General features: G+C 46.2%; 1 pseudogene across 1 annotated transcript; it reads left to right on the forward strand.

Annotated features, from left to right (window-relative positions):
- The first annotated feature begins 4,185 nt into the window (after nucleotides 1-4,185).
- Nucleotides 4,186-5,273, forward strand: LOC311607292 (kunitz-type protease inhibitor 2-like; annotated as a pseudogene). The gene is made up of 2 exons: nucleotides 4,186-4,306; nucleotides 4,463-5,273. The product of its transcript is annotated as a kunitz-type protease inhibitor 2-like (transcript).
- The last annotated feature ends 16,625 nt before the right edge of the window (nucleotides 5,274-21,898 follow it).

Consider the following 21,898-nt stretch of genomic DNA (forward strand, 5'->3'; position numbering starts at 1 on the left):
AAGAAATTTATTTTAAAATAATCCTTTGGTAGACATATTAATTTTAATCATTCGTTAAAGACAAAAACAAAACTTGCCTGTCAATGCCTGCCTGTGCTTATAATGATCAAATCCTGCCTGAGTATTTGATACCACAAGACCTAGAGACTCTTCCTTATTTTTCAGAGTTGATTGATATTTCCATTTTACAACAATCAATGACACTTTTCATAAAAACGTAGTACAAGGTGGCAGGAAGATATTTAAAACCGTTTCAGAAGCTGTTGGAAATTCTGCTCCATTGAGCATTTTTTAAAATGAAACTCAAGTCAGCAACTCAAACAGCAATTTTCTAAAAATCTAACATCCTCTCACATTTGGGGCTGTGAACCTAGCATTTAGTGGCTGAGCCCTCTCTTTGGACCCCAAGTCTAACATTCTCAATCCAACGACATACAAGCTTGATACTTGCATGCTGAGGAACAATGGGGGGGGGGGGGGAGTAAAAAGCCACTGCACCTCTCTAAGAGCCCAGACCTGTGTACGTACAGTACAGACACACTCTGCAGCTCATAACAGCCAACTCTCATGTCTGAGTGGCAGTATTTCAGGAAGCTTGATGACGCAGCAGCCTGCACAGTGCTCATTTTGAGTTTTATCACAGGCTGTCACTGCCAGAAACACATGGATGCTGGGTGAGTTTGATCATGAATCCATCAAGTACGCAGAGATCTTTTCCTATGGACAACCTTTTCACCATCCCAAGTCAGTCATGAGACCTGTGGGCATCGTGGCTCACAGATGCTTAGGAAACTGAGCTGGAAGGCCGCTGTGGACCACACCCTTTTAAGGCACAGCAGAAAGGATGCAGATGTGCCCCATGTGAATGAGAACGGTCCCGAGGCTTGTATATTTAAATGCTCGGTGCACATTTGATGGAAGTGTTTGGGGAGGATTAGGAGATGGCCTTGTTCTAAGAAGTGTGTCCCTGGGGTGGGGGGGAGTGGGATGGGGGTTCAAAGATCTGCGCCATATCCGGTGTCTTTCTCTGCCTCCTGCTTGTATAAGGTTTGAGATGTGAGCTCCTGGCTGTTCTTGCTGCCTTTCCTCCACCGTCATGAATTCTAACCCTCTGGAACCATAAGACCAATTAAATCTTTTCCTTTTTTATAAGCTGCCTTGATCGTGGTGTTTTATCACAGCAATAGAAAAGAAGCTAATACAGTGGGCGAGCTGTAGAGGGGAGGCTGCAGATCGTCCCCCTGAAGAAGACCTGCAGGACCCTGGCTCTCTCTTACTTGCTTTCCTCTGCTGTGACCTGTGAGAGACAAACAGGAGTACTATAGACCCAGAGAACTGAAAGAGAAACACTTTATTCTACAACCTTGCACAGTGGGGGGGGGGGGGGCGGGTCTAGAAAAAAGGTGAAAATGGCTGATGTGCCAATTTGGTTCACGGCAGTGGTGTTTTGGTTTGTTTGATTGATTGCTCTCTTACTTGATTTTGATAGGTTATCTCCACCGATGAAATAAGCCAATCCAAGTCAGATTTAAAAAAAAAAAAAGGCATGTTTAAGGCCGGGCATGGTGGTGCACGCTTTTAATCCCAGCACTTGGGAGACAGAGACAGGCAGGTCGTTGTGAGTCCAAGGCCAGCCTGGTCTACAAAGTGAGTCAAGGATAGCCAAGGCTATACAGAGAAACCCTGTCTCAAAAAAAAGAGACAGGTTTGAGAACTGGGGTGCCTGGGTAAGCTTATGAGCCTCAGGGGACAAGAGCAGAGGAAATTGCACCTAGAATATAGAGGTGCATTTTTTTAAAGGACTGTAGGTGAAGGAAAATTACTTGTCTGACACATGCTGGGCTTGTGCCCAGGTACGGCCATCTGGGGTGGGGGTGGGGGCGGGGCTCGGGGAGCTGGTGGCTCCAGGTGAGGAGGTTAGGGCAGCCTTCAGGAATGCCAGGGTGCAGAGGTTTTCCTCTGAGCTTGCAGGGTTAGAGAAAGAGAATTGGGATTTACCTGATCATGGGGGTGGAGGTGGGGGTGGGGGCAACAGGAGGTTCCAACCCAACAGTTTTGCTTTTATTTCTAATGGCATTTTTCCCTGTTCCCTAAATTCTTCATTAGCTGAGTTTCTATGGAAGAGATACAGTCTTTCCCACTCATTGAGCGCACTCTCACCCCCCCCCCACCCCCGGCCCTTCACACACGCACCCTCATCTTTATGTACCCAGATCAAATGTCCAGTATGTACGAGATTGCGTGGTGCCCTCAAAACTGTAAGCTTGACAGCATTAATGCAGTCTCATACAAACATGAAATTCAGCCTGTCATGTAAGGGCCACAAAGCATGACCAGGAGGAACAGAACCAAGGGCCTATTTTCTGGTAAGTCAATAGGTAGCCATTTTTGTCTCTGTACCAGAGAGTTTCCTCTTAGCATTTCAGCCTGTTAGTGGGACAATGGGAAGCCTATTCTCTTCTGTCACTATTTCCAGCTGACATTAGGACATTGTTATCAGGGCCCAGGGAGGTTGAAAGGCCAGTCAAAGGCTCGGCAATGGGAGAATTTATCAGAAGCATCTGATTAGCCAGTCAAGTTGAAGAGAGGAAACAATCACATTGGTTGGACTAGTTTACATCAGCTTGCAGCAAGTCCAGATCTCAGCAGCTTGCAATCCACAGGTAATCCCTGAAGGAGTCTGTTAGCCAGGTGAAAAATCGGCTGAGACAAATGTAGACTAGGACAGAAATTAAAACTGTCTAGTAATTGGGGGAAGGTGAGGAATCCTATGACCAAGAGAAAAGACCCATTTTCAAGAACAGGCGAGTGCACTTATCTGAAATCCGTTTCATCAGTGGCAGGTGATGTCTTAGAAGTTTTTGTTCCTTGATACTTATATTAATTTTAGTTTAGAAGGAACTACATTAATATTACCATTGTATTGAGACCTATATTTTAGAAAAGGCAGTTATCAGGTATCCGCAAGACACCAGGAATAGACTCATGCCTTTGTAAAAGCTACAGCTTTGGGTTAAAAAGCATGAACACTCTTTTCTCAGTCCAGAGGGCTAGATAAACATACTGGACTGAGATGACTTTAGCATGATGAGACGTACAAGTCTCTATCCAGAAGGCAGCCAAAAGGAAATTAAAGTCTCGAGCTTGTGACTGGGTAGTAAGCAGCCAGTGCTCCATGAGCTTATCAGAACTCTGTCAATTAATGTTAAAGCTCGGACCTTTTAAAATCTTATAAAAATATACATACCCTAAAACATCTTCTTAGACCCTCCAACTTTATCCTGCATTTATTAACCTTTAAACATTTTCTTAGCCCCTCAGACATTTTCTTAGAAGCCTCTCTTTATAGCTTGCATTTACCAACCCTTAAGCACCTTCTCAGCACCTCAGACATTTTCTCAGATTCTTATAACATAAATTAACGTTTCATCAGACCTTACATAAACTTTACATGTTTTTTATCCAGTTATTCACTAGGAGATACAGGTAGTTTATTACTGGGAGCACTCATTTTATGGAAACCTGTTTACTTTTTAGCATGAAGCCTGTGAGCAAGGCCAAACTGGTAGCCTTTTTAAATAAGAGACCTAGTACCTGGCAGTTTTAACTACCTAATGAATTGGCTAATGAACTAACAGTGGATCTAATTTGTCTTCCAGCTGTCAAGCTACCATTAGCTTAGCCCTCAGTGTGATCAGAGACCTGGCAAAGATAAGTTTTAACCTAGATGAATTTACATTATCAATTAAAACGACAGAGATGACTAGTCAGTCCATGCCCTAGACAGTTGTCCCAGGCTCCTGTCATTTTCATGGCACCATGGGCAGACGCAGAAGATGAGAGGCTGTTTCTGTGGAAGAAGACCATGAGAGACTGACCCCACCTCGTTTTCAGCAACATGAGGCAAGAGCTCTCCAGGGGGCCAGTGCATCCAAAGTACAGGCAGGGGCCTAACAGAGCATCAGGCATTGAGGCAGTCTTGCCCTGTGGTTAGGACACCACACTCCAGCATTGAAGTCCTTTGCTGTGCTCTAATCTTCTCAGAGACCTCGGGGGTCAACTATTAGGATAAAGAGTTTCTGTCACAATAAGCTGGAATGTATTTAATGCCATATTCAGCACCCCCTCACCACCTCAGCGGCATGCAGCTTGAGGCCTGGCGCGCGGCGTGGGCAGCAGCAGGTCATGGCGCAGCAGTGTGAGCCGTGGCGGAGGCGGGCACTCCTGGCCCCGCTAGCTTTGCTGCTTCTTTCCCGGGGCCGAAGCGGTGGTTCGGCAGGCAGGGACCTAGACATCTGCGCTGTTGGTCAGTTCAGCATCCTCTGGGGGCCCCTTGTCCCAGCACCTGGCCTCTGAGCTGTCCTCTCTAGACTTCAGCACCTTCTTTGCAAGTAAAAGGTATTACTTCGTGAGTCTGTTTCATTGTGGAGATGAAGTCTTGAGGAGTTTCGAAGGTAGTGAGGAGATGCCGGGTTTCCACCCCTCACCCCCCGGTGGTGGTACAGTGCCTCTGCTGGATCCTGCCGGCCATTTGTGTACAGAGGCTATGAAGGGACTGGCAACAACCAGCAAAGCCGGGAGGAGTGTCTTGAGAAGTGTGCTGGTGTCACTGAGAGCGCCCGTGACAGTGTGGCCAGGAAAAGGAATAGAGCCGACTCTTCTGTCCTGAGTGTTTCCAGAAAGCAGGACTCTGAGGACCTCTCTGCTTGAAATCTTAGACTATAAAGAATACTGTGTCCTGAGGGCCATCACCGGGCCTGGCTGGGCAGCCTTCCTTCCCTCGCTGGTACTGTGACACTGAGAAGAGTTCCTGTGACAGGTTCATCTTTGGGGCGTGCCGAGGCAACAAGAACAACTACGTCTCCCAGGAGGGGTGCACGCAGCGCTTATCTGGAAAGAAGATGTATCCTGTCCTGACTCCCTGGCACAAAAGCCGTGGTCCTGGTGGGACTGGTCCTGATGGGACTGGTCCTTCTCCCAGGAACGTCCGTGGTGTTTGCCTGATCCTTGTGATACTCAGGAAGCCGGAACGTGCTCTCTGAACCGCTGGGGACGACAAGGAAGAGCTGGAGAAGAAGACCTATGTCACGTAAAGGCCCCAGTGCTAGGAGAAGGGGCGGAGGGGGGCGGGAGGAGGGAACATGTGCTCTTTAAAAGAGAGCCCTGCTGCATCTGTAAGATCATTAGGAGTTTTCCCGTGGCAGGCGGGGCTTCCTGGTCCGTTTGGCTGCTTAGGGCCCTCTGCCCGCCCCCCGCCCCCACCAACTGTAAACCCTCTTTTCCTCTCAACTGTCTGTCCTCGCTCCACCTTCTCTCCAGGAAGTCCCGCCTTCCCCTTCCTATCCTTTGCCCAGCTTATTGGCTAAACAACGCTTTACCGACAGTTGTTGCATCCATTCAAGACATTCCTCCACAAGACATTTCTGTCATAATAAGCTGAAATATATTTAATGCCATATTCAGCACATCTCTGACAAGCTCGAGGGTTATCATATCTGAGTTTATCTTTGTCGGTATTTAGTTATCTGCTCTAAACTACATCTTGCAAACATACAACAGAGTGTTATGATCTATAATCTGCATACAAGTGTTTGAGGACTATATCTATCTATTTTCAGTATATCTGAATTGATTGTTTCTAGCTATATATTAGCCAATTAACCTTAGAAAGCACCTGTGATTAACTGATCTAGTACCTAACAAAATCAAAAGTTTGATTGACTATTAGTTTGCATCTCTTACTTGTCCTAAACAGTTTGTGATAGTAGCTTTCAAAATAACTATAACTAAGCTGGGCATGATGATACACGCCTTTAATCCCAGCACTTGGGGAGACAGAGGTAGGCAGATTGCTCTGAGTTCAAGGCCAGCCTGGTCTACAAAGCAAGTCTACACAGGGAAACCCTGTCTAAAAAAAAAATAGCAACAACAAACAAACAACAAAATGACTAGAACTGCACATAGCATTTTAAAGAATTACAAAGGTACAATACCTTTAAAAGAGTTGATACATAGTATGCTGTAATCAAAATATAACCTTAACTATGTACAATATGCAAAGATTTGAACAACCAAAACCCATCCACCCCAACCCAGGAATGGGGCCTCATTCTCTTAAAATTGCTTCATTAACCATCAGGCAACTGATTGCCTGATATAGATGACCATCAACTTCTACCTCCTAGTTATCCTTAAACATATGCAAGAATTTTGTTATTTACCTTTAATTTTGAAAAAAAAAATAGGAGGCCAAATAAAGCCTACCCTGGCAATTACTCATCACTGAGGCAATTATTCATGACTGTAAGCACAGTCATAGATATTTTAAAGAACACGATCATTTCTGAGACAACCGACATCTGCATGTCTCAATTATCTTTAACAGTCCATAATAAAATGGCAACCGCTGAACTGAAACTGCTTCAGCATCGTGACCCCTAAATACAGAAAATGGGGACTTCCTTGACCCCCTCATGGTACATCACCATAGAACATGACAGTTCCCTGGATGACCCGGTTTATGACAAAAAAAATAGTTACTTCTTAATATTGCTAGTAAAAACAAGGAGGTTAAATATATATGTGTATATATATATATATATATTTAAATCTGTCCCTGTTAGCCTGAATAAACCTTATAAGCCAGTGACACTCATTCATTCTCGGGCAAAGAGTTTTACATCTTGACTGACTGGAGACTATAAAAAAGTTATCATCCAAAAAAAAGTTTGTTTGTTTGTTTTGTCTTTCCAAGAGAAATTAATGCAGCTAGTACCTATACAAAAAGGACAGTTTATAGTAAAAAGGAACTAAATTTAGAGATAGTCAATGCATTTTCAATTTATCTATTTATCAAAATTATATACCAATAAAGACATTATTATAAAATATCTGATACAATTTTAAATGCCTTCTATATTTAAACATTAAAAAACTGTCTTTGCAATAAAGCATCTTTTTAAAGAGTGACGTCATAGAGTATAATCATAATTTTATAAGATAAAACCAAATTTTAACAGTGTAAACAACTGGAATGTCTCTAAAGTTAATACATTCCTACTTAAAAATATCTCTAGAACCATCCATTTCCAGAGTCAACGATAAAGTAGCTCATTAATCTGAATCAACCTTTATAACCTTAAATTTTACCATTATATAAAGAATACTTTGACCCAGGATTGAATCCTATGTACAATATGTTGTAAGAATATAAGTTTGACTTTCTATAAAAATTCATAACAAATTAAAATAAGGCGTGTTTTCTTAGCCTGAGGCGGGATAAAACAGCAAGCAGAGGGCTCATTAGGACCACGTGGTTTTCTCAAGATGGTGGACTCAGACCATGGTAGCTGCAGACCATGTGGTCCGCAGGGTTGCTGCTTAAAAACATCTGTGTTCCTACGGATGTTACAAACACATATGCACACACATCTTAAGATAAACAGGCTGCGGTGCCTCTTTAATACCTCACTAAAGAAATATTGCTTTAAATTCTATCTTTTATAAGCCTAGTTTTAAAACACAGAGCGGGAATTACAAAAGAATCTTATCCCAATTTAAAATAAGGTGTCTCTCAAGATCTGTTTCCTTGGTTCCCTCGTGCCATGTGTTGTTGCCCAGAATGGTTCTGACCCTGAGTTACTTGTTTCAAGCTAACTTGTTACAGATGTTACAGATGTCTTAAGACTATACCCAATAACCAATAGCTATAACCCAGACATACAGAGCATGGTAAACTTATACATTCATGACCAGTCAGAAGTAAACATACCGGGCTGGAGAGATGGCTCAGTGGCTAACAACACTGTTTGTTCTTCTAGAGGTCGTGAGTTCAATTCCCAGCAACCACATGGTGGTTCAACCACCTACAATGTGATCTGATGCCCTCTTCTGACATGCAAGTGTACATGCAGATAGAATATTCAAATACATAGAAATAAATAATTATTAAATAAATAAATAAACAAATAAATAAACATGCAGTGGCCACACATACATCCATACATTTAAAACAGACATACAAAACTTTCCCTACTTCCTCCAGCTGTAATTTCAAGGGAAGGGCACCTTGCTATCTGGTGAATCCAGCAGCGTTTCTCATCTGCAGTGGGTATAGTGGGTGACAGAGGTGGAGAGGTGCCACCTGCCTTTTGGCACCACCATCCCCTCTCCCCTGAGTGATTTTCAGGCCCTTACAGCTTACCACCCTGCTCTTCACTGGGATCCCATGAGACCCTACATCTCCAGCCAAAGGGACCAAAACAGAGTCACCCCAACAAAGCCTGGAAACCAGCCCTGCAGGAAGGGCTGTGAGTGGGTAAACAGCGGAGGACTTGTCTGCCATAGCACCAACCAAGGCCTCCTCTGAGGAAGAGCAGTTCAGACTAACTGCACGCGGCACTTCAGCCCCACAGTGTACTACTCAGGATAGAGTCTAGAGCCACTAGTCATGCCCAAGACGGACCATGTGGCCTGTTGTTGAGAAGAAACAGAAACCCATGGGGGCCTCAGTGTCGTTTCCTCCTGAGAGGATCAGTAGCAGCTCTGAGAATTCTGGGAGATGAGTCTACAGCATGATCCCAGAGAAGTTGGAGAAGCCTCTTCTGAGAGCAGAGGGTGGGGAAACATCTGCTGGAAGACAGCAAAGGGTTGGGACAGGAACAGTGATCAGGAGAGGGGGATGTCTTGGCCTTGAGGAGGAAGGCGATGAACTCACATCTAATGAAGCCTTGGGAAGAGAATAAGGTGGAGTGTGGGCAGAACTGTGTCCCCAGCTAGGCTGCAGTGTTCTCCAGCCAAGAAGGATGGAAAAGCAAAGACTCTTAGTGTGGAGTGAAGAAGTGGCTGTGGTAAGTAGCATTCTAAAATGCATGGCTAACTGTCAAAGTGGTGCTAAGGCAGGCCGGGTGGCTCCCACCTCTTACCCCAGCACCACAGAGCCAGGTGCAGGAGGCTAGCCTGGGCTACATGGTGAGACGCTATCTCAAGCAAACAGCAAGACTGAGGTACAGAGAGAAAGTTCCCTAGATATTCTTGACTCGCTAAAATAAAGATGAGAGTGTATCCAGGGTTCATAATGTATGTAGAAATAAAATCCAAGGCCACTATAGGTTTACAATTACCTTTCTTGTTGCTATGACAAAATACCCGACACAGGCAACTTGAGCCAGAAAGGGTTTGTTTGGCTCACAGTTTGAGGGCACACAGTCCTGCAGTCTGCAGTAGGGTGAGGCAGCTGGTCACCTTGCACCCAGCATCTAGAAGCAGAGAGAGAGAGAGACGAATGCTGGGGCTTGGCTCACTGTCTCCTTCTTTTAGGTCTGGGTTTCCAGCTCAACTGGTGCCACCCATATTCAGGGTGGGAGGTCTACCCACCTCAGTTAAACCATTCCTGTGACAGCCTCACATAAACACCAGAGATGTGTTTCCATGGTGAGTCCAAACCTAATGATGTTGATTGACAGTGAACATGAGTTATTTCATGAGCAGGGGCAGGACAAGCCCATCCTCTCTGCCTGGATGTGGAGCTGGTCACCTGGGGCAGGTGTGGGAGTCAGAACAGAGGGAGGGTGCCCGGGAGGCAGCTGCGTTCAGGAGCACCCCAGGGCCCCTACAGAACTGAACGGCTCCAAGGCAGCTTCTCTCTTTCCTGAGCCTCAGTTTCCCCATCCATAGGCAGCTGACCTGGGTCTGGTCCAAACGGCGAGGCTTCTCTTCTGCTGTTTTATCGTCAGGTCTATCTTATTTCTTACACAAAGGTAACCCCGAATCTTAACTTCAGTTCTTAAAGAAGTTCCATTCAAGCGTAATTTGTTCAATGTATTAAAATTACACTCCAAAACCCAGTGCTTTCTTAAGCTTTGAATTTGGCTTATAAACCTGACTTTCCATACGACACACAACCTTAATAACTTCCTTTAAGGAGCCCGTAAATGATTCTCAGCTGCCTCACTGGCTTATCTGATTTAACAGGCTTACACATTTTAATTGCATTTTACAAAATTAATCTATTCAAATTCTTGCCTTTGTGGTCTGCTCTGACAAGTCTGTGAGTATGAGCCTGTTTTTTGGAACCTGGCCACTTAAACAGGCATACGATGAACTTGGGGGTGAGGTTAGCTTTCTCCGTGATGCATAAACACTTCTAGGTTTCCTGGTGCAATCGCCAGCTCATTCCTTCACTCAGCATCACCTTTCCAGATGGATTGCCACATCATCACTGAAAGGCAAAATCCTCTCAGTCTTTGCCAATGTCAAGATGCTGATGGCACAGGTTCCATAGTGATAAAAACCTTCCTGCTGGGATTTAAATGTCACTGTGTCCACATTCAGGAAGAAACACACCAGCATGGGGCTGCCCCCCCCCCTCTAGAGGCCAAATGATGGGATCATGCCACAGTGAGCTTCTGGTCAGCACCTCCAAGGGCAGATGCCATGTAGAGATGAACTGCCTGGCCTCTCTTTCCTAATTCCCTCTTGGGAAGCTGGCCCCTCCCGGAGGGTGAACCCCATAGAGTGAACCCCATAGAATGGAGCATTCTCCTCAGTCCTGGAGAGGTTTAAAGAGGCCATCGTGCAGGGACATGGCTCAGGGTGCCCACTACCTTCCGTGTAAGCATGAGGGCCTCAGCTCAGAGCCCCAATGCCCACCTAAGAGTCTGGAGGCAGCTGTGGCTGTAACCCCCTGTGACACAGGTAGATCATGGGGCTCACTGACCAGCCAATCTAACCAATCAGCAAGATCCAGGCTCTGCAAGAACCTCCTCTCAATAGCGCAAGATGCCCGATGTCAACCTCTGGCCTTTATGCCTAACTGCACAGGCAAGTGTACTCAAATACACACACCACAGGAATACACACACACACACACACACACACACACACACACACACACACACACACACCACAAGAATATGAGAGAGGTGGGGGGATGAGGAGGAGCTCAAAGATCTAAGAAGCGCTCTCCCCTAGGACCCAACTACACCATTCCTAGGATTCTACCCAAAGGACTCCAAACCAACACATCACAGATATATCCAAACACCACAGAGACACCACCATACCACAGAGACAACAACACACCTCAGAGACACCACTACACCTCAGAGACACCAAGATACACAGAGATGCCAAAACACACAGAGATGCCAACACAATACACAGACACCAACATACCACAGACACCACCACACCACAGAGACACCACCACACACAGAGACACCAAGCCACCACAGAGACACCAACACACACAGAGATGCCAACATACCACAGAGATGCCAACACACACAGAGATGCCAACACACCACAGAGACATCAACACACCACAGAGACACCAACATACCACAGAGACACCAACATACCACAGAGACACCAACACACCACAGAGACACCAACATACCACAGAGAAACCAACACACCACAGAGACACCAACACACCACAGAGACACCAACACACCACAGAGACACCAACATACCACAGAGACACCAACACACCACAGAGACACCAACACACAGAGAGACACCAACACACAGAGAGACACCAACACACCACAGAGATACCACCACAACCATGCTTAGTGCAGAGATGACTAAGTGATGGGATCAACCTAGGCATCTACGCAGAGGGCTGGATAAGGAAAATCTGGTGCACACACAGAGGAATTATTTTGAGCTGTAAGGCAGGAGGAAGTTGTGCCATTTGCAGGGAAATGATTGACTAATTAAACCCTTCTTAGAAAGACAAATGTAATTTCTCTCGATTGTGGTTCCTAGATTTTACACATCTATGTGGAATTATATAAGCACATATTAAGTAGAAATAAAACTGTTTGGAAGAACAAAGAGAGCTAACAGAATGGCGCGGAGGGAGGGAAGGTCAACACCCAACATGCACCTGAATGAATTGTTGTTATTAAAAAAAAAAAAAAGGAGAAAGTTAACTATCATAGAAAACAAAAAAACGTCTGCCTTGGTTCTGTGCTGATGTGGGGTCTTGGCGCCAATCCGTTCAACAGCCACAGTCAATTTGGACGTCCCAGTCCGCAGTTGTCCCTGATCCAGTCAAACAGGGGCACCAGGCCCATGCAGAAGGCTGTAAATGCCCCATGCAGCATTTTAACTATAGAATCTCCACTCTCTTTAATCCCAGCACTCAGCAGGCCAAAGCAGGAGGTTTGCCAGAATTTGGGGACCGTCCCAATCTACATAGTGAGTTTGGGGTGAGCCTGGGCTACAGAGTAAGATCATGTCTAAAGACAAAGGCAGAACAAATGGCAGTGTTACTGGTCGTTTCAGGGAAGTCTCTGTCCAGCTGCTGCCCTCCCACCAACCCCTTATGCCATGGTAAATTCCTACGTAATTTTATTTTTTGTGATTTTGAATGGAGCAGGTTGAGCTGGTCCCACTGAGGGCTGCTGGGAGAGCTCTGATGGTTGCCAGGAGCTGCTGGTTCTGGCTGCCAGGGGAGCTGGGGGACCCTCTGCTCACTTTGGCTGTGAAGAGCTGCCTGCCTGGAGAGCAGTTAAGACTGCTGCAAGAGCTGCCGAGCCACAGGGCCAGGGGCCAGGGGAGCAGCAGGGCCCTCTCCTGTTTGGGAGTCAGAGCTGAATAAAGGAAGCCTCTGCCTCCTGTCCACAGCGAGAGCCCTTGGGAGCTTGTGCTCTGGGCCACGGAGAGTTTGTCAGAGCTCGGCAAGATGGAGCTGACTTGTGATAAACAGCGTGTAATTAAAGTATACAGATGAGAGATCTTGACAAACAATCAGCTATGGAATCATCACCCTGGTCAAGAGGATGAGCACACCTGTCTGTCACCTCCCCAAGCCTCCCTCAGGGCACTGGCATCCAGCCTCTCTGTGTTCCAGGTGACATCTGTCTTGCCACTGTGGATTAGTGTTCTCTCTCGTGTGCACTCGCTCCCTCTCTGTCTCTATCTCTGTCTCTGTCTCTCTGTCTCTGTGTGTGTTTGTGTGTGTGGTGTGTGTGTATAGGGTGTGTGTGTGTGTGTGTGTGTGTGTGTGTGTGTGTGTGTGTGTGTGTGTGTGTGTAAAACTCAGAGGACAACTTTAAGGGTCTTCAAGAACCATCTAACTTAATTTTTAAAGTATTTTTATATATTTTTCATCTCAATTGCTATCCCATCACTTGTATCCTCCTGTTCCACCCTCCCTCCCACTTTCACCCTATTTTTTAAAGACATGGTCTTTCTCTAGCCTCTCACTGACCTGAACTCACCAACCGAGGTCCAGGGATCCAGCCATGTCGGCCTCTCCCATATTAGGATTACAAGTAGGTCCCATCATGCCCAGCTTCTTTGCATAGACAGAGGACTGAACTCAGGGCCTCTGGCTTGGCCGCCACTTTATGGACTGTGCTGTCCCTCTAGCCTAGCATACTTGTTTCGAGAGTCACGATGGAGTAGAGAAGCCACAGTCCATTTCCCTTTCCGCCCCCAAATCCAGTGGTATTCTATCTGTTTTCTGTATTCATATATTCTACCAAGCACAGGTTGAAATTGTTTGGAGGGAAATTTGCATATTATGGAACATCTGTATGCTTTTGTTTTCTTTTCAAATTATTCCCTGAACTATATGCTATAACAACTGTTTACACAGCAACTGCACTGTGCTGGGTGTTGTAGGTCACCCACAGATGGTTTAAAGCACCCCGAAGGAGGTGCAAACACCAGACTACATTAAGGAAGGCACCTGGGCACCCAAAGATTTTGGTGGCTGCATTTTGTCATACGTAGTTCATTGTTTTGGGGAGCTGTTATTCAGATTACTGCATAAGGGCCACACATGTTTTCTCTGAGCCATTCTTTAAAATTATTATCTCTGTTGTTTCCATGTGAAAATGCCAGCTGGCGTGGCTGTGTATGCCTTTAGTACCAGCACTCGGGAAACCGAGGCAGGAAGAGCTCTGTGAGTTCCAGGCTAGCCTAGTCTACATAGCAGTTTCTAGGCAACCAGGGCTACATAGTGAGACCCTGTCTCAAATATGGAAGAAATGAACTAATAAGTGCTCCCAGGTGGGTCTTTTAAAGAGCCGAAGAGATGACTTTGGTGGCTTCTGCCTGTCAGTATTTTCTCAATGAAGATGGCACTTTAGGAAACTGACTCAACAGTTGTTGTTGTTTGTTGTTGTTGTTGTTGTTGTTGTTGTTGTTGTTCTAGATGTTTCCTACTTTCATTTAATGCTTAGGTCTGAGGTCCATTTCAGGTTGGTTTTGCAAATGGTGTGAGGTAGGGGTCGACATCTTTTCTTGCTAATACATAGCTGGTTTCCCAGCATCCCCCTGCCAGTAAACAGCGGATTCTTTACATTCCCCAGTGCCTCGGTCTAGCCTCTGTCTCTCTATCTGAGTGTTTGTTATTGAGTCTTCATTCTGTTCCATTGTTCCATTGTCGACCATTAAATGAATACCCCGTAGCTGAGTTAGTCTTCTTGAGATAAGATCCTATCATTGTATTGATGATTTTTACACCAGTATTTCAGAGCCCATCAAGTTGTGTGATAATATTAGCCTAATGACAAATAAAATCGCCTCACATACTTCAACTTTATTCTTTTTCCCTCTCAGGGATTTTTGGGCAGTTCTACATCTTGTGCCTTTCCGTGTGAATTCTTGAATCAACATCAATGGCTCAGGAGATAGAGGCTGCTAGGATTCTCATTTGAACTGAATTGTAACAATAGATCATTTCAGACAGGAATAGTCTTGACCTTCAGCCTTAACCTTGGACCTTCTGCCCTATGAATTAGCTATACCTTTAATTTTATCTGAAAGTATTTTGTAGGTATGTGTGTGTGTGTGTGTGTGTCTGTGTGTGTGTGTGTGTAAGCTGCATGGTGTGGTGTGTGAGTTGTGTGGGGTGGGGTGGGTGTAGGTGTGGGTGTGAGTATGTGGTGGGTGGGGGTGGGGGTGAGTGTGTATATGTGATTGTGATCACATAAAATGGCAGCTCCTGCTTGACAAATCTTGCTGGTTTCCTACCTGCTGACTCTGAGACAGGAAGCAGCCCCTGTTAGTGAGGCCGTGGGGCAGGAAGTACAGACAGCCTTTAGGCACAGTGGCATCTTCCAGCCGACACCCTTTGGGACCTGCACCTGTCACTTCTACAGCCACAGATGGGCTCTGAAAGCAGCAGAGGGAGCGCAGACACAGCCTGTGCCCCAGCTGACCTCAGAGATGACGGAGTTTCGGTGGCCACCTATGACCCCCAATAGAGGACGCAGTGAAGTCCTTTGTGGGCTTCAGACCCACACGTGAGCCACAGGAGAGTGAAAATGCGTTCCTTTATGCTGTTACTTGCTAGGACTGTCCAACTCTCATTCCCAAGAGCTTTCTAGATGCGGAATGGGGAACAATTGCAACTATGTTTCCGTTTCTCTTGAGATGACCATGTGGTTTTCTGTTTCCTTGCAGAAAGATGAAGAATGGCATTGATTTCCACATGGTAAACACACCTCCCATGCCCAGGCTAACCCTCAACTGCTCATGATGTATTATTTTTATACATTATATTGTGGGCTTCAATTTGCTGAAATCTTGCTTAGAATTGTTGCATCCGTGTTCACAAATGTTATTGATCTATCATCATTCTTTTCTTGGGGTAATTTCTGTCTGGTGTTAGTACTGGGGAAGGCTGGTGTAGGGAAATAGATGTGACTTTTGGATTTCCAGAAAATAGTGGGAAAAGAACTGCTATTATTAGGTCTGCATGACTTCATCCTTAGAGCCATGTGGGCCTGGGCTTCCTCTGTGGACTCTGTTCTATTCACTGATGAAGAGCATATCTTTAGAGCAATGCCACATTTCAGGAAAAAGTGTGTGTGTGTGTGTGTGTGTGTGTGTGTGTGTGTGTGTGTGTGTGTGTGTATGTGTGTGTGTGTATGTGTGTGTGTGTATGTGTGTGTGTATGTGTGTGTGTATGTGTGTGTGTATGTGTGTGTGTGTATGTGTGTGTGTATGTGTGTGTGTGTATGTGTGTGTATGTGTGTGTGTGTATGTGTGTGTGTATGTGTGTGTGTGTATGTGTGTGTGTATGTGTGTGTGTGTATGTGTGTGTGTATGTGTGTGTGTGTATGTGTGTGTGTGTGTGTGTGTGTGTGTGTGTGTGTGTTCACTCACACATACCTAATGCTGTGTGCAGGAAGGAGGTCAGAGGTCAACTTTTGGAAACCGGTTCTCTCCTTTCACTGTGAGGATTCCAGGGATTAAACTTCGGTGTCAGGCATGGTAGCTTTTAATCTACCCAGTTGTCTAATGGGCTCTAGGCTGTATATTTCTTGAGTGACTTTGGTGTTCGAAGAAATTGTTCAATTTATAGTCACAGCTTTTTAAATAATAGCTCCATAAATTCATTTAATATTTGCAGGATGTGTATTAATGCTATCTATCTATTCCAAGAGTGACTAATGTTCTGTTCTCTCGCCCTCCCTCCCTCCTGTCTTTCCTCCCTCCCTCTCTCTCCTTTTCTCTTCCTCTGCTAACTTGTAGTCAACTTTATGCACTGTGGAAGAAGGAATGTCCACTGAAGAGCTGCCTCCACTCGGTCAGTCTGTGGGCGAGTCTGTGGGGCATTTTCTTGATTTCGAATTTGATGTTAGAAGTTCCAGTCCACTGTGGGCAGTACCATTTCTAGGCAGGTAGGTCTGGGCTGTATAAAAAATATAGATAAGCAAGCCAACAGGCAGTGGGCCTCTATTGGTTTCTGCATCCCTTGACGATGAGCTAACTTGTAAACTAAATGCATCCTTTGCTCCCCAAGTTGTTTTTGGCCATGGTATTTATCTCAGCAACAGAAAAACAAAGAACATATATGTTTTGTGTATGTGTCTCTCTGTCTCACCCTTGCCCTATTTCCTGCCCTCTTTCCCTCCCTATCTGTCTCTCAGTCCTCTCCCCCAACCTTCTCTCTTTTTTGTTTTAAAAGCATGGTTACAGGTTTATAAATTTTATTGACTTTCTCGAGGAACCAGCTTTGGTTATATTGATTTTTCTCTACCATTCCTGGCTCTTTCTCATTACTATTCATTGTCTTCTACCTTTGGCTTTAATTTGCTCTTTGTTCCAGAGTCTGAGGTAGAAGGAGCTCACCCTCTTCCTCCTCCTCCTCCTCCTCCTCCTCTTCCTCCTCCTCACAGACCTTTCTTACTCTGACCACCAGTGCTGCACACCAGCTCTGGGAACTTGTGGCTTTGCTTTCATTTGCTTTAACGTCAGTTGGCATTTCTCTCTTGATCTTTTCCGTCATCTGTGGTATTTGGAAGAATGTTATTGGGTAGCCAGCCAGATGTTTGGGGAATTCCTATAGGTTTTCTAGAGATCTTTCTTTTCATGATGTATAAAGTCTATAGAGGTCCAGACCTTTCTCTGCGTGGCTTGAATTTGTCCCTTTAGCAGTTGAAACTTTATTGTGGGCGCCTTCGTTTTGTCACAAGCACTAGCTGCAGACCGCCCCCCCCCCACCTCTGCTCTCAAGTCTTCCACCCGCTCCTCCTCCAGCCTCTGGAGGCCCCGTGCAGCACAAGCTAGGAACATGCTGGGCAGTTGGGCAGTGGTGTGGACAGAATCCTCTGAAAGAGGAAATGGAAGAGGGACTGGTTGTGAACCTTGTGTCACCTCTGTCCCTGCTTGGAGCCTTGGCCTCCTGAGATGCAAGAGGGTGACAGGAACATCCCTAGGCTCCTGTGGTGGGAACTCATCCTGGAGGCTCAGGGGCTTCTTTGTTTCCATGTTGCTCCTGTGTTATTCTTCCGGGCAGTTTTGTACCCACCAAAGACTTCACATTTTTGTTTGTTGCTCAAAATCTATTTGATTTCTATATATTTAATATAGTTCTTTCAGTGACTGAATTCAGTGACTTCATTTTTTAAAAAAAAAGGTTATTTGTTTATTTTTATGTGTATGTGTATGCTCAAATGAGTTTATGGGCATGGTGGGGCCACTGAGGCCGGAGGACATGTTGTAGGTGGTTGGGGGTTGTCTAACATGGCTGCTGGAACTGAACCCAGGCTTTCTGGGAGAGCTCTGAGGCTTTAGCTATCTTTTGAGCACCTTTGCTCTCGAAGGATCTGTGTAGCTCTGCATTCTTACATTCTTCTAATCTCTGCAAGGCTGGTGCTCTCGGTGGAAACCCCATGTTGAAGATGCGTAGAAAGGAGAGCCTGCCGTGCGTGCCATGAGTGCCGTGCGTGCCGTGCCTGCCGTGCCTGCCGTGCGTGCAGTGCCTGCCGTGCCTGCCGTGCCTGCCGTGCCTGCCGTGCATGCCATGCGTACTGGGAGCACAGCCTCCCTTCTCCGTCTCAGGTCTCTGTGCACATGGGGCTGTGGAACACAGGCCACTCTGCTTCTGGTTGTAACTAGCTCCACCCCAGAAGTGGGAACAAGACCCTGAGTGGCAGTGTTCCAGGCACAATGGGCCACCACTGTGAATTCATAATTTCCCCACAGGCTGAGGCCTGAACTTGTTCCTTGGCTTTGCTGGGACGATGATGGACGGTGGCCAGCTGGGGCTGAAGATTTGCTCTGACTGAGAAGAGAGCAGAGTCATTGAAGCAAAGCCTTCTGGGAAATGTTTCCTCAGGATCAGCACACAAAAGCTGTGTTCTGGAGGTAGCAAAGGGGCAGCCAAACTTGGTAGTGTAAGAGCCATCCAGTGGGGCTGGTTTAGAAGGCATAAAAAGGTCATAGAGCAGCTGAGGCTTGGCACTAGGGGGCAGGGCTGGAGTCCTCGAAGAGAGCCCCAGAGGAGCTATTGATGAGAGTGCAGTCCAGCTGCAGCAAGAGACCCCAGCATTTTGGAGATGCCGGTACCATGTGATGACCACCAAGGACAACAGCAGAGTGGAGCCAGCTGGAGCCTAGGAGACAAATTGTGTCCACTGTAGAGGGCAGAGTGGGAGAAGTGACCCAAGCCCTTTGACTGGGCCAAGAATACGGCGAGTGGGTGAGTGGGCAAGTAGATGAGTGAGTGGGTAAGTGAGTTTGTTTTCAGTGTCTTATGTAGGTCAGGCTGGCCAGAGAATCACTATGGAGCCAAGGATGGCCTTAAGTCTCCATCTTCCCGTTCCCATCCCTGGTGTGCGGAGCCTGGCAGTGCACCCTCCTAGGTGAATAATGCGGGGCTGGGCAGAAAAGCCAGGGCATCCTGCGTGCAAAGCAATCGCTCTGCCTTAGAGCCTCAGCTCCTGCTCCTGGCCCAGGTCTGGGTCTCTCAGTCTACAAAGGCTCTCCTGGGATGCTGGTCCCTCCAGGAAGTGAGAGCGCTCTGAAGCTGTGATTAATTGAGGTTAAGCCTTGAGAGATGCTTGTTCAAAAAACATTTACCTTCACAAGTATGTGTCGTTATTGCAGGAGACAAAAATAAATGATTAAAGACGGAAACATTTTTTAATCTGTCAAGCTAGAAGGCTTCTCCCCTAAAGTGTTGTTTTTAAATTTTGCTTAACTGAGCGATGAGCTAAAAATAATTCTTATAAATAAATTTCAAAAATGTAAGCCTTGAGGTAATTTGTTTATGGGCATTTTTGTTTTACATTTATACGATTTTAAAAATATTTATTAAAAGGCCAAGATATCTGGGAGAGGAATGCCTTCTGAAATCAACCCAGTAAGGTATACACATAAACAAGTGTTTATGGGTTCCTGGGAGTTAAGGGCCATGGCACAGAGAGGCCTCTCTGTGTGGCTGGTGAGGGCTAAATCTTTCTAGAAGAAAAGTTGATGTTCTTCCCTCGCCCATTCTGTCCCTGGTCACATATGCCACTTTTTCTCCAAACCATGGGTTCCTTGGCCAGTTTGTGTGAACCGGTTTTCCAGCACAATAACAAAAGACCAGAGACCATCAACTTCTGTGAGAAGAAAGACTGCTTTTCCAGCTACCTTCAGCTTCCATAGGAAAGACTTGTTTGAGCTAAAGAACTTAGAAACTCCAGTCCATGGTCACTTGGGTGTATGGTGACCTCATAGGCATGTGCAGCGCAGCAAGTCACTTACATTACGATCCGGTAACAAAGAGAACGAGGAGGAGGAGGTGGGAGAGAGGGAGGGGGGGAGGAGGAGGAGGAGGAGGGGGAGAAGGAGGGAGAGGAGGAGGGGGAGGAGGAGTTCCAAAGGACACATACCCAGTGTTAAAAAAAAAATCCAAAAATCCTCCAGGTAGAACCCACCTCTTAAAGGAGCCACGCTGTGAATGGTCCTTTAACACACAGGCCTCTGGGAGACGCTCCACGTCTAACACGTGAACCTGTCCCACGACTCAGTATCAACAAGAAATACTCCAAGATGCCTTTCGTCAGCTTAATGTTTGACTGGGTTTGGAGACTCTGCAATTGCTCCTCTATAATGGGATCCTATTTACTATGGCTCAGATAGAAAACACCTCCACGGCCTTGTGCATCTAAATACTCCGTCCCCAATTCATGGTTTAAGAAGGTTCAAGTTTTTACATGCTGAGAAACTTAAGGTGGGATCTGGATGGAGTAAGTTGTTTTCTGGAGGCAGGTCTTGAGGTTTGCTTTGCTTACTTTAAAAAATTTTAAAGATGTATTTATTTTATGTCTGAGAGTATTTTGCCTATATGTGCTCACAGTGCCCATAGAGGCCAGAAGAAGGCGTCATATCCCCTGGAGCTAGCACTGTGGATGGCTAGGAACCACCATGAGGGTGCTGGGACTCGAACCAGGGGTCCTCTGGAAAAGCACTAAGTGCTCTTCACTGCTGAGCCATTACCCAGTGCCAAGGGCTTTGTGGCTTTGTCCCCTTGCCTGCTTCCTGTTTTATTTTCTGGGCTTCCAGATACACCCAGCCGTATGTTCCCGTGGCCAGGCCACAGTATCAGGAAAGTAAGGAATAGACTGACCCAGGTTGTGTTAGGTAGCAAGGGCCCAGGAGAGAGGCACTCTGTGTGCCGTGGGGACTTTAGAGTCCACCATTGTTGGAGCTAACTACTAGATGGCATGTCCTTGCTCCATCTGCTGCCTCCTCCCGCCTCATCATCTCTGCTGTGGCAATGTACCACTTTCTCAGGCCTCGGCTTCTCCTTTCTCTAATCAAAATACACCTGAAATTGACGATCACCAGGCCATCTCAGGAAGGTTCAGTGGCCCAACTGTTAGCACCAGAAAAGAAACCCCCCAAACCTAAGTTCCCTCATCCTCCAGGACAGCAAAGGCACCACCTTCAGGAAACTGCTTCAGGGCCCTTCTAGTTTCTTCCTCACAAATGGTACAAATTACTTAGTTAAGAAAGACTAAACCTCATGCACATGCCACATGCTCCACAGGCGCCCAATCCTCCAGAGAGTCTTGGGGACATGTCCTGCCTCTGGGGGTCTTCCACTCATACTCTCCCTGAGACAAGGAGGCATTTCACAGCAGCACTCCTCAAACTTTCCAACTGGAAACTTGGCAGGGTAGAGGCATGATTACCAGCTTGGCCTAAGTTTCCTCACAATCCTCCAGAGTCAGGATGCTATCCCAACCTCTCAGGCTTGGGCATGTTTATAAATACATGTGTGTATGTGTGTGTGTGTGTGTGTGTGTGTGTGTGTGTGTGTGTGTGTCTGTGTGTGTCTGTGTGTGTCTGTGTGTGAGTATGTGTGTGTGCACGAGTGTGTGTGCACGTGCACGTGCGTGTGTGCCCATGAGTAGGTGTGTGTGTGTGTGTGTGTGTGTGTGTGTGTGTGTGTGTGTGATATACACTTGTGGGCACATGTGTGTGCAGGTGTATTTGTTGATGTGCGCACAAGGGGCAGATAAGAAATGATTGTTAGATGCCACCCTTTGTTCTCCACCTTACATTTTGAGGCAGGGTCTCTCATGGGACCTGGAGCTTGCCGCTTGCCATTTCAGCTAGACTGGCCAGGGAGCCCCCAGGAGAGCCTCCCGCCTCT

The sequence above is a fragment of the Acomys minous genome (assembly GCF_964271855.1).
Source record: "Acomys minous genome assembly, chromosome: 10".
NCBI lineage: Eukaryota > Metazoa > Chordata > Mammalia > Rodentia > Muridae > Acomys > Acomys minous.